The following is a 15,641-nucleotide window of genomic DNA, read 5'->3' on the forward strand; positions in this document are numbered from 1 at the left end:
GCAGCACAAGTGTGAGGTGGGGACAACTTCGGTGTGGGGTCCATCCTTCGATATAAGGATTTTTTGTAGTGAGGCCCCAGCCCACGGCCAGAGGCCCCTGGGCACATCCTTTTTCCATTTTCCCTGGGAAAGAAAACTGAGCAGTCCAGGTTCCTGATGTCAGTTTGTAGGGCTCCCTTGGGTCTATCAGGGCAGCACAAGTTTGAGGTGGGGACAACTTCGGTGTGGGGTCCATCCTTCGATATAAGGATTCTTTGCAGTCAGGGCCAGAGGCCCCTGGGCACATCCTTTTTCCATTTTCCCTGGGAAAGAAAACTCAGCAGTCCAGGTTCCTGATGTCAGTTTGTAGGGTTCCCTTGGGTCTATCAGGGCAGCACAAGTGTGAGGTGGGGACAACTTCGGTGTGGGGTCCATCCTTCGATATAAGGATTTTTTGTAGTGAGGCCCCAGCCCACGGCCAGAGGCCCCTGGGCACATCCTTTTTCCATTTTCCCTGGGAAAGAAAACTGAGCAGTCCAGGTTCCTGATGTCAGTTTGTAGGGCTCCCTTGGGTCTATCAGGGCAGCACAAGTTTGAGGTGGGGACAACTTCGGTGTGGGGTCCATCCTTCGATATAAGGATTCTTTGCAGTCAGGGCCAGGGGCCCCTGGGCACATCCTTTTTCCATTTTCCCTGGGAAAGAAAACTCAGCAGTCCAGGTTCCTGATGTCAGTTTGTAGGGCTCCCTTGGGTCTATCAGGGCAGCACAAGTTTGAGGTGTGGAGAACTTCGGTGTGGGGTCCATCCTTCGATATAAGGATTCTTTGCAGTGAGGCCCCAGCCCAGGGCCAGGGGCCCCTGGGCACATCCTTTTTCCATTTTCCCTGGGAAAGAAACTCAGCAGTCCAGGTTCCTGATGTCAGTTTGTAGGGCTCCCTTTGGTGTATCAGGGCAGCCCAAGTTTGAGGTGGGGACAAATTCGGTGTGGGGTCCATCCTTCGATATAAGGATTCTTTGCAGTCAGGGCCAGGGGCCCCTGGGCACATCCTTTTTCCATTTTCCCTGGGAAAGAAAACTCAGCAGTCCAGGTTGCAGATGTCAGTTGGTAGGGCTCCCTTGGGTGTATCAGGGCAGCACAAGTTTGAGGTGGGGACAACTTCGGTGTGGGGTCCATCCTTCGATATAAGGATTTTTTGCAGTCAGGGCCTGGGGCCCCTGGGCACATCCTTTTTCCATTTTCCCTGGGAAAGAAAACTCAGCAGTCCAGGTTCCTGATGTCAGTTTGTAGGGCTCCCTTGGGTGTATCAGGGCAGCACAAGTTTGAGGTGGGGACAAATTCGGTGTGGGGTCCATCCTTCGATATAAGGATTTTTTGCAGTCAGGGCCAGGGGCCCCTGGGCACATCCTTTTTCCATTTTCCCTGGGAAAGAAAACTCAGCAGTCCAGGTTCCTGATGTCAGTTTGTAGCGTTCCCTTGGGTCTATCAAGGCAGCACAATTTTGAGGTGGGGACAACTTCGGTGTGGGGTCCATCCTTTGATATAAGGATTTTTTGCAGTCAGGGACAGGGGCCCCTGGGCACATCCTTTTTCCATTTTCCCTGGGAAAGAAAACTCAGCAGTCCAGGTTCCTGATGTCAGTTTGTAGGGTTCCCTTGGGTCTATCAGGGCAGCACAAGTGTGAGGTGGGGACAACTTCGGTGTGGGGTCCATCCTTCGATATAAGGATTTTTTGTAGTGAGGCCCCAGCCCACGGCCAGAGGCCCCTGGGCACATCCTTTTTCCATTTTCCCTGGGAAAGAAAACTGAGCAGTCCAGGTTCCTGATGTCAGTTTGTAGGGCTCCCTTGGGTCTATCAGGGCAGCACAAGTTTGAGGTGGGGACAACTTCGGTGTGGGGTCCATCCTTCGATATAAGGATTCTTTGCAGTCAGGGCCAGGGGCCCCTGGGCACATCCTTTTTCCATTTTCCCTGGGAAAGAAAACTCAGCAGTCCAGGTTCCTGATGTCAGTTTGTAGGGCTCCCTTGGGTCTATCAGGGCAGCACAAGTTTGAGGTGGGGACAACTTCGGTGTGGGGTCCATCCTTCGATATAAGGATTTTTTGTAGTGAGGCCCCAGCCCACGGCCAGAGGCCCCTGGGCACATCCTTTTTCCATTTTCCCTGGGAAAGAAAACTGAGCAGTCCAGGTTCCTGATGTCAGTTTGTAGGGCTCCCTTGGGTCTATCAGGGCAGCACAAGTTTGAGGTGGGGACAACTTCGGTGTGGGGTCCATCCTTCGATATAAGGATTCTTTGCAGTCAGGGCCAGGGGCCCCTGGGCACATCCTTTTTCCATTTTCCCTGGGAAAGAAAACTCAGCAGTCCAGGTTCCTGATGTCAGTTTGTAGGGCTCCCTTGGGTCTATCAGGGCAGCACAAGTTTGAGGTGTGGAGAACTTCGGTGTGGGGTCCATCCTTCGATATAAGGATTCTTTGCAGTGAGGCCCCAGCCCAGGGCCAGGGGCCCCTGGGCACATCCTTTTTCCATTTTCCCTGGGAAAGAAACTCAGCAGTCCAGGTTCCTGATGTCAGTTTGTAGGGCTCCCTTTGGTGTATCAGGGCAGCCCAAGTTTGAGGTGGGGACAAATTCGGTGTGGGGTCCATCCTTCGATATAAGGATTCTTTGCAGTCAGGGCCAGGGGCCCCTGGGCACATCCTTTTTCCATTTTCCCTGGGAAAGAAAACTCAGCAGTCCAGGTTGCAGATGTCAGTTGGTAGGGCTCCCTTGGGTGTATCAGGGCAGCACAAGTTTGAGGTGGGGACAACTTCGGTGTGGGGTCCATCCTTCGATATAAGGATTTTTTGCAGTCAGGGCCTGGGGCCCCTGGGCACATCCTTTTTCCATTTTCCCTGGGAAAGAAAACTCAGCAGTCCAGGTTCCTGATGTCAGTTTGTAGGGCTCCCTTGGGTGTATCAGGATAGCACAAGTTTGAGGTGGGGACAAATTCGGTGTGGGGTCCATCCTTCGATATAAGGATTTTTTGCAGTCAGGGCCAGGGGCCTCTGGGCACATCCTTTTTCCATTTTCCCTGGGAAAGAAAACTCAGCAGTCCAGGTTCCTGATGTCAGTTTGTAGGGTTCCCTTGGGTCTATCAGGGCAGCAGAAGTTTGAGGTGGGGACAACTTCGGTGTGGGGTCCATCCTTCAATATAAGGATTTTTTGCAGTCAGGGCCAGGGGCCCCTGGGCACATCCTTTTTCCATTTTCCCTGGGAAAGAAAACTCAGCAGTCCAGGTTCCTGATGTCAGTTTGTAGGGCTCCCTTGGGTCTATCAGGGCAGCACAAGTTTGAGGTGGGAACAACTTCGGTGTGGGGTCCATCCTTCGATATAAGGATTTTTTTCAGTCAGGGCCAGGGTCCCCTGGGCACATCCTTTTTCCATTTTCCCTGGGAAAGAAAACTCAGCAGTCCAGGTTCCTGATGTCAGTTTGTAGGGCTCCCTTGGGTCTATCAGGGCAGCACAAGTTTGAGGTGGGGACAAATTCGGTGTGGGGTCCATACTTCGATATAAGGATTTTTTGCAGTCCGGGCCAGGGGCCCCTGGGCACATCCTTTTTCCATTTTCCCTGGGAAAGAAAACTCCGCAGTCCAGGTTCCTGATGTCAGTTTGTAGGGCTCCATTGGGTGTATCAGGGCAGCACAAGTTTGAGGTGGGGACAACTTCGGTGTGGGGTCCATCCTTCGATATAAGGATTTTTTGCTGTCAGGGCCAGGGGCCGAGTGCCAGCGGCCCCTGGGCACAACCTTTTTCCATTTTCCCTGGGAAAGGGAACTCAGCAGTCCAGGTTCCTGATGTCAGTTTGTAGGGCTCCCTTGGGTGTATCAGGGCAGCACAAGTTTGAGGTGGGGACAACTTCGGTGTGGGGTCCATCCTTCGATATAAGGATTTTTTGTAGTCAGGGCCAGGGGCCCCTGGGCACATCCTTTTTCCATTTTCCCTGGGAAAGAAAACTCAGCAGTCCAAGTTCCTGATGTCAGTTTTTAGGGCTCCCTGGGGTGTATCAGGGCAGCACAAGTTTGAGGTGGGGACAACTTCGGTGTGGGGTCCATCCTTCGATATAAGGATTTTTTGTAGTCAGGGCCAGGGGCCCCTGGGCACAACCTTTTTCCATTTTCCCTGGGAAAGAAAACTCAGCAGTCCAAGTTCCTGATGTCAGTTTTTAGGGCTCCCTTGGGTGTATCAGGGCAGCACAAGTTTGAGGTGGGGACAACTTCGGTGTGGGGTCCATCCTTCGATATAAGGATTTTTTGCAGTCAGGGCCAGGGGCCCCTGGGCACATCCTTTTTCCATTTTCCCTGGGAAAGAAAACTCAGCAGTCCAGGTTCCTGATGTCAGTTTGTAGGGCTCCCTTGGGTCTATCAGGGCAGCACAAGTTTGAGGTGTGGAGAACTTCGGTGTGGGGTCCATCCTTGGATATAAGGATTCTTTGCAGTGAGGCCCCAGCCCAGGGCCAGGGGCCCCTGGGCACATCCTTTTTCCATTTTCCCTGGGAAAGAAACTCAGCAGTCCAGGTTCCTGATGTCAGTTTGTAGGGCTCCCTTGGGTCTATCAGGGCAGCCCAAGTTTGAGGTGGGGACAAATTCGGTGTGGGGTCCATCCTCCGATATAAGGATTTTTTGCAGTCAGGGCCAGGGGCCCCTGGCACATCCTTTTTCCATTTTCCCTGGGAAAGAAAACTCAGCAGTCCAGGTTGCTGATGTCAGTTGGTAGGGCTCCCTTGGGTGTATCAGGGCAGCAGAAGTTTGAGGTGGGGACAACTTCGGTGTGGGGTCCATCCTTCGATATAAGGATTTTTTTCAGTCAGGGCCAGGGTCCCCTGGGCACATCCTTTTTCCATTTTCCCTGGGAAAGAAAACTCAGCAGTCCAGGTTCCTGATGTCAGTTTGTAGGGCTCCCTTGGGTGTATCAGGGCAGCACAAGTTTGAGGTGGGGACATCTTCGGTGTGGGGTCCATCCTTCAATATAAGGATTTTTTGCAGTCAGGGCCAGGGGCCCCTGGGCACACCCTTTTTCCATTTTCCCTGGGAAAGAAAACTCAGCAGTCCAGGTTCCTGATGTCAGTTTGTAGGGCTCCCTTGGGTCTATCAGGGCAGCACAAGTTTGAGGTGGGGACAACTTCGGTGTGGGGTCCATCCTTCGATATAAGGATTTTTTGCAATCAGGGCCAGGGGCCCCTGGGCACACCCTGTTATCATTTTCCCTGGGAAAGAAAACTCAGCAGTCCAGGTTCCTGATGTCAGTTTGTAGGGCTCCCTTGGGTGTATCAGGGCAGCACAAGTTAGAGGTGGGGACATCTTCGGTGTGGGGTCCATCCTTCAATATAAGGATTTTTTGCAGTCAGGGCCAGGGGCCCCTGGGCACATCCTTTTTCCATTTTCCCTGGGAAAGAAAACTCAGCAGTCCAGGTTCCTGATGTCAGTTTGTAGGGCTCCCTTGGGTCTATCAGGGCAGCACAAGTTTGAGGTGGGGACAACTTCGGTGTGGGGTCCATCCTTCGATATAAGGATATTTTGCAGTCAGGGCCAGGGGCCCAGGGCCAGGGGGCCCCTGGGCACATCCTTTTTCCATTTTCCCTGGGAAAGAAAACTCAGCAGTCCAGGTTCCTGATGTCAGTTTGTAGGGCTCCCTTGGGTCTATCAGGGCAGCACAAGTTTGAGGTGGGGACAACTTCGGTGTGGGGTCCATCCTTCGATATAAGGATTTTATGCAGTCAGGGCCAGGGGCCCCTGGGCACATCCTTTTTCCATTTTCCCTGGGAAAGAAAACTCAGCAGTCCAGGTTGCTGATGTCAGTTTGTAGGGCTCCCTTGCGTCTATCAGGGCAGCACAAGTTTGAGGTGGGGACAACTTCGGTGTTGGGTCCATCCTTCGATATAAGGATTCTTTGCAGTGAGGCCCCAGCCCAGGGCCAGGGGCCCCTGGGCACATCCTTTTTCCATTTTCCCTGGGAAAGAAAACTCAGCAGTCCAGGTTCCTGATGTCAGTTTGTAGGGCTCCCTTGCGTCTATCAGGGCAGCACAAGTTTGAGGTGGGGACAACTTCGGTGTGGGGTCCATCCTTCGATATAAGGATTTTTTGCAGTCAGGGCCAGGGGCCCCTAGGCACAACCTTTTTCCATTTTCCCTGGGAAAGAAAACTCAGCAGTCCAGGTTCCTGATGTCAGTTTTTAGGGCTCCCTTGGGTGTATCAGGGGAGCACAAGTTTGAGGTGGGGACAACTTCGGTGTGGGGTCCATCCTTCGATATAAGGATTTTTTGCAGTCACGGCCAGGGGCCCCTGGGCACATCCTTTTTCCATTTTCCCTGGGAAAGAAAACTCAGCAGTCCAGGTTCCTGATGTCAGTTTGTAGGGCTCCCTTGGGTCTATCAGGGCAGCAGAAGTTTGAGGTGGGGACAACTTCAGTGTGGGGTCCATCCTTCGATATAAGGATTTTTTGCAGTCAGAGCCAGAGGCCCCTGGGCACATCCTTTTTCCATTTTCCCTGGGAAAGAAAACTCAGCAGTCCAGGTTCCTGATGTCAGTTTGTAGGGTTCCCTTGGGTCTATCAGGGCAGCACAAGTGTGAGGTGGGGACAACTTCGGTGTGGGGTCCATCCTTCGATATAAGGATTTTTTGTAATGAGGCCGCAGCCCACGGCCAGAGGCCCCTGGGCACATCCTTTTTCCATTTTCCCTGGGAAAGAAAACTCAGCAGTCCAGGTTCCTGATGTCAGTTTGTAGGGCTCCCTTGGGTCTATCAGGGCAGCACAAGTGTGAGGTGGGGACAACTTCGGTGTGGGGTCCATCCTTCGATATAAGGATTTTTTGCAGTCAGGGCCAGGGGCCCCTGGGCACATCCTTTTTCCATTTACCCTGGGAAAGAAAACTCAGCAGTCCAGGTTCCTGATGTCAGTTTGTAGGGCTCCCTTGGGTCTATCAGGGCAGCACAAGTTTGAGGTGGGGACAACTTCGGTGTGGGGTCCATCCTTCGATATAAGGATTCTTTGCAGTGAGGCCCCAGCCCAGGTCCAGGGGCCCCTGGGCACATCCTTTTTCCATTTTCCCTGGGAAAGAAACTCAGCAGTCCAGGTTCCTGATGTCAGTTTGTAGGGCTCCCTTGGGTGTATCAGGGCAGCCCAAGTTTGAGGTGGGGACAACTTCGGTGTGGGGTCCATCCTTCGATATAAGGATTTTTTGCAGTCAGGGCCAGGGGCCCCTGGGCACATCCTTTTTCCATTTTCCCTGGGAAAGAAAACTCAGCAGTCCAGGTTGCTGATGTCAGTTTGTAGGGCTCCCTTGGGTCTATCAGGGCAGCACAAGTTTGAGGTGGGGACAACTTCGGTGTGGGGTCCATCCTTCGATATAAGGATATTTTGCAGTCAGGACCAGGGGCCCAGGGCCAGGGGGCCCCTGGGCACATCCTTTTTCCATTTTCCCTGGGAAAGAAAACTCAGCAGTCCAGGTTCCTGATGTCAGTTTGTAGGGCTCCCTTGGGTCTATCAGGGCAGCACAAGTTTGAGGTGGGGACAACTTCGGTGTGGGGTCCATCCTTCGATATAAGGATTTTATGCAGTCAGGGCCAGGGGCCCCTGGGCACATCCTTTTTCCATTTTCCCTGGGAAAGAAAACTCAGCAGTCCAGGTTCCTGATGTCAGTTTGTAGGGCTCCCTTGCGTCTATCAGGGCAGCACAAGTTTGAGGTGGGGACAACTTCGGTGTTGGGTCCATCCTTCGATATAAGGATTCTTTGCAGTGAGGTCCCAGCCCAGGGCCAGGGGCCTCTGGGCACATCCTTTTTCCATTTTCCCTGGGAAAGAAAACTCAGCAGTCCAGGTTCCTGATGTCAGTTTGTAGGGTTCCCTTGGGTCTATCAGGGCAGCACAAGTTTGAGGTGGGGACAACTTCGGTGTGGGGTCCATCCTTTGATATACGGATTTTTTGCAGTCAGGGCCAGGGGCCCCTGGGCACATCCTTTTTCCATTTTCCCTGGGAAAGAAAACTCAGCAGTCCAGGTTCCTGATGTCAGTTTGTAGGGCTCCCTTGGGTCTATCAGGGCAGCACAAGTTTGAGGTGGGGACAACTTCGCTGTGGGGTCCATCCTTCGATATAAGGATTCTTTGCAGTCAGGGCCAGGGGCCCCTGGGCACATCCTTTTTCCATTTTCCCTGGGAAAGAAAACTCAGCAGTCCAGGTTCCTGATGTCAGTTTGTAGGGCTCCCTTGGGTCTATCAGGGCAGCACAAGTTTGAGGTGGGGACAACTTCGGTGTGGGGTCCATCCTTCGATATAAGGATTTTATGCAGTCAGGGCCAGGGGCCCCTGGGCACAACCTTTTTCCATTTTCCCTGGGAAAGAAAACTCAGCAGTCCAGGTTCCTGATGTCAGTTTGTAGGGCTCCCTTGGGTGTATCAGGGCAGCACAAGTTTGAGGTGGGGACAACTTCGGTGTTGGGTCCATCCTTCGATATAAGGATTCTTTGCAGTGAGGCCCCAGCCCAGGGCCAGGGGCCCCTGGGCACATCCTTTTTCCATTTTCCCTGGGAAAGAAAACTCAGCAGTCCAGGTTCCTGATGTCAGTTTGTAGGGCTCCCTTGCGTCTATCAGGGCAGCACAAGTTTGAGGTGGGGACAACTTCGGTGTGGGGTCCATCCTTCGATATAAGGATTTTTTGCAGTCAGGGCCAGGGGCCCCTAGGCACAACCTTTTTCCATTTTCCCTGGGAAAGAAAACTCAGCAGTCCAGGTTCCTGATGTCAGTTTTTAGGGCTCCCTTGGGTCTATCAGGGCAGCACAAGTTTGAGGTGGGGACAACTTCGGTGTGGGGTCCATCCTTCGATATAAGGATTTTTTGCAGTCACGGCCAGGGGCCCCTGGGCACATCCTTTTTCCATTTTCCCTGGGAAAGAAAACTCAGCAGTCCAGGTTCCTGATGTCAGTTTGTAGGGCTCCCTTGGGTCTATCAGGGCAGCACAAGTTTGAGGTGGGGACAACTTCAGTGTGGGGTCCATCCTTCGATATAAGGATTTTTTGCAGTCAGAGCCAGAGGCCCCTGGGCACATCCTTTTTCCATTTTCCCTGGGAAAGAAAACTCAGCAGTCCAGGTTCCTGATGTCAGTTTGTAGGGTTCCCTTGGGTCTATCAGGGCAGCACAAGTGTGAGGTGGGGACAACTTCGGTGTGGGGTCCATCCTTCGATATAAGGATTTTTTGTAGTGAGGCCCCAGCCCACGGCCAGAGGCCCCTGGGCACATCCTTTTTCCATTTTCCCTGGGAAAGAAAACTCAGCAGTCCAGGTTCCTGATGTCAGTTTGTAGGGCTCCCTTGGGTGTATCAGGGCAGCACAAGTGTGAGGTGGGGACAACTTCGGTGTGGGGTCCATCCTTCGATATAAGGATTTTTTGCAGTCAGGGCCAGGGGCCCCTGGGCACATCCTTTTTCCATTTTCCCTGGGAAAGAAAACTCAGCAGTCCAGGTTCCTGATGTCAGTTTGTAGGGCTCCCTTGGGTGTATCAGGGCAGCACAAGTTTGAGGTGTGGAGAACTTCGGTGTGGGGTCCATCCTTCGACATAAGGATTCTTGGCAGTGAGGCCCCAGCCCAGGTCCAGGGGCCCCTGGGCACATCCTTTTTCCATTTTCCCTGGGAAAGAAAACTCAGCAGTCCAGGTTCCTGATGTCAGTTTGTAGGGCTCCCTTGGGTCTATCAGGGCAGCACAAGTTTGAGGTGGGGACAACTTCGGTGTGGGGTCCATCCTTCGATATAAGGATTTTTTGCTGTCAGGGCCAGGGGCCCCTGGGCACATCCTTTTTCCATTTTCCCTGGGAAAGAAAACTCAGCAGTCCAAGTTCCTGATGTCAGTTTTTAGGGCTCCCTGGGGTGTATCAGGGCAGCACAAGTTTGAGGTGGGGACAACTTCGGTGTGGGGTCCATCCTTCGATATAAGGATTTTTTGTAGTCAGGGCCAGGGGCCCCTGGGCACAACCTTTTTCCATTTTCCCTGGGAAAGAAAACTCAGCAGTCCAAGTTCCTGATGTCAGTTTTTAGGGCTCCCTTGGGTGTATCAGGGCAGCACAAGTTTGAGGTGGGGACAACTTCGGTGTGGGGTCCATCCTTCGATATAAGGATTTTTTGCAGTCAGGGCCAGGGGCCCCTGGGCACATCCTTTTTCCATTTTCCCTGGGAAAGAAAACTCAGCAGTCCAGGTTCCTGATGTCAGTTTGTAGGGCTCCCTTGGGTCTATCAGGGCAGCACAAGTTTGAGGTGTGGAGAACTTCGGTGTGGGGTCCATCCTTGGATATAAGGATTCTTTGCAGTGAGGCCCCAGCCCAGGGCCAGGGGCCCCTGGGCACATCCTTTTTCCATTTTCCCTGGGAAAGAAACTCAGCAGTCCAGGTTCCTGATGTCAGTTTGTAGGGCTCCCTTGGGTCTATCAGGGCAGCCCAAGTTTGAGGTGGGGACAAATTCGGTGTGGGGTCCATCCTCCGATATAAGGATTTTTTGCAGTCAGGGCCAGGGGCCCCTGGCACACCCTTTTTCCATTTTCCCTGGGAAAGAAAACTCAGCAGTCCAGGTTGCTGATGTCAGTTGGTAGGGCTCCCTTGGGTGTATCAGGGCAGCAGAAGTTTGAGGTGGGGACAACTTCGGTGTGGGGTCCATCCTTCGATATAAGGATTTTTTTCAGTCAGGGCCAGGGTCCCCTGGGCACATCCTTTTTCCATTTTCCCTGGGAAAGAAAACTCAGCAGTCCAGGTTCCTGATGTCAGTTTGTAGGGCTCCCTTGGGTCTATCAGGGCAGCACAAGTTTGAGGTGGGGACAACTTCGGTGTGGGGTCCATCCTTCGATATAAGGATTTTTTGCAATCAGGGCCAGGGGCCCCTGGGCACACCCTTTTATCATTTTCCCTGGGAAAGAAAACTCAGCAGTCCAGGTTCCTGATGTCAGTTTGTAGGGCTCCCTTGGGTGTATCAGGGCAGCACAAGTTTGAGGTGGGGACATCTTCGGTGTGGGGTCCATCCTTCAATATAAGGATTTTTTGCAGTCAGGGCCAGGGGCCCCTGGGCACATCCTTTTTCCATTTTCCCTGGGAAAGAAAACTCAGCAGTCCAGGTTCCTGATGTCAGTTTGTAGGGCTCCCTTGGGTCTATCAGGGCAGCACAAGTTTGAGGTGGGGACAACTTCGGTGTGGGGTCCATCCTTCGATATAAGGATTTTTTGCAATCAGGGCCAGGGGCCCCTGGGCACACCCTGTTATCATTTTCCCTGGGAAAGAAAACTCAGCAGTCCAGGTTCCTGATGTCAGTTTGTAGGGCTCCCTTGGGTGTATCAGGGCAGCACAAGTTAGAGGTGGGGACATCTTCGGTGTGGGGTCCATCCTTCAATATAAGGATTTTTTGCAGTCAGGGCCAGGGGCCCCTGGGCACATCCTTTTTCCATTTTCCCTGGGAAAGAAAACTCAGCAGTCCAGGTTGCTGATGTCAGTTTGTAGGGCTCCCTTGGGTCTATCAGGGCAGCACAAGTTTGAGGTGGGGACAACTTCGGTGTGGGGTCCATCCTTCGATATAAGGATATTTTGCAGTCAGGGCCAGGGGCCCAGGGCCAGGGGGCCCCTGGGCACATCCTTTTTCCATTTTCCCTGGGAAAGAAAACTCAGCAGTCCAGGTTCCTGATGTCAGTTTGTAGGGCTCCCTTGGGTCTATCAGGGCAGCACAAGTTTGAGGTGGGGACAACTTCGGTGTGGGGTCCATCCTTCGATATAAGGATTTTATGCAGTCAGGGCCAGGGGCCCCTGGGCACATCCTTTTTCCATTTTCCCTGGGAAAGAAAACTCAGCAGTCCAGGTTCCTGATGTCAGTTTGTAGGGCTCCCTTGCGTCTATCAGGGCAGCACAAGTTTGAGGTGGGGACAACTTCAGTGTGGGGTCCATCCTTCGATATAAGGATTTTTTGCAGTCAGAGCCAGAGGCCCCTGGGCACATCCTTTTTCCATTTTCCCTGGGAAAGAAAACTCAGCAGTCCAGGTTCCTGATGTCAGTTTGTAGGGTTCCCTTGGGTCTATCAGGGCAGCACAAGTGTGAGGTGGGGACAACTTCGGTGTGGGGTCCATCCTTCGATATAAGGATTTTTTGTAATGAGGCCGCAGCCCACGGCCAGAGGCCCCTGGGCACATCCTTTTTCCATTTTCCCTGGGAAAGAAAACTCAGCAGTCCAGGTTCCTGATGTCAGTTTGTAGGGCTCCCTTGGGTGTATCAGGGCAGCACAAGTGTGAGGTGGGGACAACTTCGGTGTGGGGTCCATCCTTCGATATAAGGATTTTTTGCAGTCAGGGCCAGGGGCCCCTGGGCACATCCTTTTTCCATTTACCCTGGGAAAGAAAACTCAGCAGTCCAGGTTCCTGATGTCAGTTTGTAGGGCTCCCTTGGGTCTATCAGGGCAGCACAAGTTTGAGGTGGGGACAACTTCGGTGTGGGGTCCATCCTTCGACATAAGGATTCTTTGCAGTGAGGCCCCAGCCCAGGTCCAGGGGCCCCTGGGCACATCCTTTTTCCATTTTCCCTGGGAAAGAAACTCAGCAGTCCAGGTTCCTGATGTCAGTTTGTAGGGCTCCCTTGGGTGTATCAGGGCAGCCCAAGTTTGAGGTGGGGACAACTTCGGTGTGGGGTCCATCCTTCGATATAAGGATATTTTGCAGTCAGGGCCAGGGGCCCAGGGCCAAGGGGCCCCTGGGCACATCCTTTTTCCATTTTCCCTGGGAAAGAAACTCAGCAGTCCAGGTTCCTGATGTCAGTTTGTAGGGCTCCCTTGGGTCTATCAGGGCAGCCCAAGTTTGAGGTGGGGACAAATTCGGTGTGGGGTCCATCCTCCGATATAAGGATTTTTTGCAGTCAGGGCCAGGGGCCCCTGGCACATCCTTTTTCCATTTTCCCTGGGAAAGAAAACTCAGCAGTCCAGGTTGCTGATGTCAGTTGGTAGGGCTCCCTTGGGTGTATCAGGGCAGCAGAAGTTTGAGGTGGGGACAACTTCGGTGTGGGGTCCATCCTTCGATATAAGGATTTTTTTCAGTCAGGGCCAGGGTCCCCTGGGCACATCCTTTTTCCATTTTCCCTGGGAAAGAAAACTCAGCAGTCCAGGTTCCTGATGTCAGTTTGTAGGGCTCCCTTGGGTCTATCAGGGCAGCACAAGTTTGAGGTGGGGACAACTTCGGTGTGGGGTCCATCCTTCGATATAAGGATTTTTTGCAATCAGGGCCAGGGGCCCCTGGGCACACCCTTTTATCATTTTCCCTGGGAAAGAAAACTCAGCAGTCCAGGTTCCTGATGTCAGTTTGTAGGGCTCCCTTGGGTGTATCAGGGCAGCACAAGTTTGAGGTGGGGACATCTTCGGTGTGGGGTCCATCCTTCAATATAAGGATTTTTTGCAGTCAGGGCCAGGGGCCCCTGGGCACATCCTTTTTCCATTTTCCCTGGGAAAGAAAACTCAGCAGTCCAGGTTGCTGATGTCAGTTTGTAGGGCTCCCTTGGGTCTATCAGGGCAGCACAAGTTTGAGGTGGGGACAACTTCGGTGTGGGGTCCATCCTTCGATATAAGGATTTTTTGCAATCAGGGCCAGGGGCCCCTGGGCACACCCTGTTATCATTTTCCCTGGGAAAGAAAACTCAGCAGTCCAGGTTCCTGATGTCAGTTTGTAGGGCTCCCTTGGGTGTATCAGGGCAGCACAAGTTAGAGGTGGGGACAACTTCGGTGTGGGGTCCATCCTTCGATATAAGGATTTTTTGCAGTCAGGGCCAGGGGCCCCTGGGCACATCCTTTTTCCATTTTCCCTGGGAAAGAAAACTCAGCAGTCCAGGTTCCTGATGTCAGTTTGTAGGGCTCCCTTGGGTCTATCAGGGCAGCACAAGTTTGAGGTGGGGACAACTTCGCTGTGGGGTCCATCCTTCGATATAAGGATTCTTTGCAGTCAGGGCCAGGGGCCCCTGGGCACATCCTTTTTCCATTTTCCCTGGGAAAGAAAACTCAGCAGTCCAGGTTCCTGATGTCAGTTTGTAGGGCTCCCTTGGGTCTATCAGGGCAGCACAAGTTTGAGGTGGGGACAACTTCGGTGTGGGGTCCATCCTTCGATATAAGGATTTTATGCAGTCAGGGCCAGGGGCCCCTGGGCACAACCTTTTTCCATTTTCCCTGGGAAAGAAAACTCAGCAGTCCAGGTTCCTGATGTCAGTTTGTAGGGCTCCCTTGGGTGTATCAGGGCAGCACAAGTTTGAGGTGGGGACAACTTCGGTGTTGGGTCCATCCTTCGATATAAGGATTCTTTGCAGTGAGGCCCCAGCCCAGGGCCAGGGGCCCCTGGGCACATCCTTTTTCCATTTTCCCTGGGAAAGAAAACTCAGCAGTCCAGGTTCCTGATGTCAGTTTGTAGGGCTCCCTTGCGTCTATCAGGGCAGCACAAGTTTGAGGTGGGGACAACTTCGGTGTGGGGTCCATCCTTCGATATAAGGATTTTTTGCAGTCAGGGCCAGGGGCCCCTAGGCACAACCTTTTTCCATTTTCCCTGGGAAAGAAAACTCAGCAGTCCAGGTTCCTGATGTCAGTTTTTAGGGCTCCCTTGGGTCTATCAGGGCAGCACAAGTTTGAGGTGGGGACAACTTCGGTGTGGGGTCCATCCTTCGATATAAGGATTTTTTGCAGTCACGGCCAGGGGCCCCTGGGCACATCCTTTTTCCATTTTCCCTGGGAAAGAAAACTCAGCAGTCCAGGTTCCTGATGTCAGTTTGTAGGGCTCCCTTGGGTCTATCAGGGCAGCACAAGTTTGAGGTGGGGACAACTTCAGTGTGGGGTCCATCCTTCGATATAAGGATTTTTTGCAGTCAGAGCCAGAGGCCCCTGGGCACATCCTTTTTCCATTTTCCCTGGGAAAGAAAACTCAGCAGTCCAGGTTCCTGATGTCAGTTTGTAGGGTTCCCTTGGGTCTATCAGGGCAGCACAAGTGTGAGGTGGGGACAACTTCGGTGTGGGGTCCATCCTTCGATATATGGATTTTTTGTAGTGAGGCCCCAGCCCACGGCCAGAGGCCCCTGGGCACATCCTTTTTCCATTTTCCCTGGGAAAGAAAACTCAGCAGTCCAGGTTCCTGATGTCAGTTTGTAGGGCTCCCTTGGGTGTATCAGGGCAGCACAAGTGTGAGGTGGGGACAACTTCGGTGTGGGGTCCATCCTTCGATATAAGGATTTTTTGCAGTCAGGGCCAGGGGCCCCTGGGCACATCCTTTTTCCATTTTCCCTGGGAAAGAAAACTCAGCAGTCCAGGTTCCTGATGTCAGTTTGTAGGGCTCCCTTGGGTGTATCAGGGCAGCACAAGTTTGAGGTGTGGAGAACTTCGGTGTGGGGTCCATCCTTCGACATAAGGATTCTTGGCAGTGAGGCCCCAGCCCAGGTCCAGGGGCCCCTGGGCACATCCTTTTTCCATTTTCCCTGGGAAAGAAAACTCAGCAGTCCAGGTTCCTGATGTCAGTTTGTAGGGCTCCCTTGGGTCTATCAGGGCAGCACAAGTTTGAGGTGGGGACAACTTCGGTGTGGGGTCCATCCTTCGATATAAGGATTTTTTGCTGTCAGGGCCAGGGGCCGAGTGCCAGCGGCCCCTGGGCACAACCTTTTTCCATTT

This window comes from Lonchura striata, chromosome 9 (assembly GCF_050655825.1).
Source record: "Lonchura striata isolate lonStrDom1 chromosome 9, ASM5065582v1, whole genome shotgun sequence".
NCBI classification, from domain to species: domain Eukaryota; kingdom Metazoa; phylum Chordata; class Aves; order Passeriformes; family Estrildidae; genus Lonchura; species Lonchura striata.